The following is a 691-nucleotide window of genomic DNA, read 5'->3' on the forward strand; positions in this document are numbered from 1 at the left end:
TTTTAAAGGGACAGAATGAAGAATATTACCAATATGAAAAAAGGTAAAACACCTAATACTTGATTCCTTTAATACACTTACTCATATGATTACAGTGCATCTGAACAACAAAAGGAAAATGCAATGCAACAACACCAGATGATGAAATGCCAAGGAAACACTTGAATTCCCCCTCTGGAGAACAATAAAAGCTTATCTGTCTTCTCTTACCTTGAAATTCTCCTTCAGAAACGTCATGACGTGTGCTGCGATTTTCACATTGCAGCGTGAGAACGTAGGCCGCAGCGCGTCGCTGTCACTCAGGGGGAAGCACTTTCTTTTCACGTGGACACGTTGCAGTCCAATCCACAGTGTTAATCATTAATGAAGAATGTTATTAAATCACAAAATACTAACAACGACAAATAGAGAATAATCGTTATTTTACACGTGATTTCCATCGCATGGAGAGCCTGCAAACTGAATTAAAACGTTTCAAATACATGTATTATATCGCGATTAATAATTGTCTCATTAACACGAATTTAAAACCGAATCAGCGACACGAATTTAATTTAAAAAGTCACCAAAATATTCCCACGTTACACCCAATATGTTTCCTATCGGACAAATCTGTGTGATGATAAATAGTGAGCTGTGTTTGTGCTTGTGTGTGGCATTACTGTATTATGGTGAAGCATTTTAAAACTTC

This window comes from Anarrhichthys ocellatus, unplaced genomic scaffold (genome assembly GCF_004355925.1).
Source record: "Anarrhichthys ocellatus isolate YVR2014 unplaced genomic scaffold, GSC_Weel_1.0 scaffold4, whole genome shotgun sequence".
NCBI classification, from domain to species: Eukaryota; Metazoa; Chordata; class Actinopteri; order Perciformes; family Anarhichadidae; genus Anarrhichthys; species Anarrhichthys ocellatus.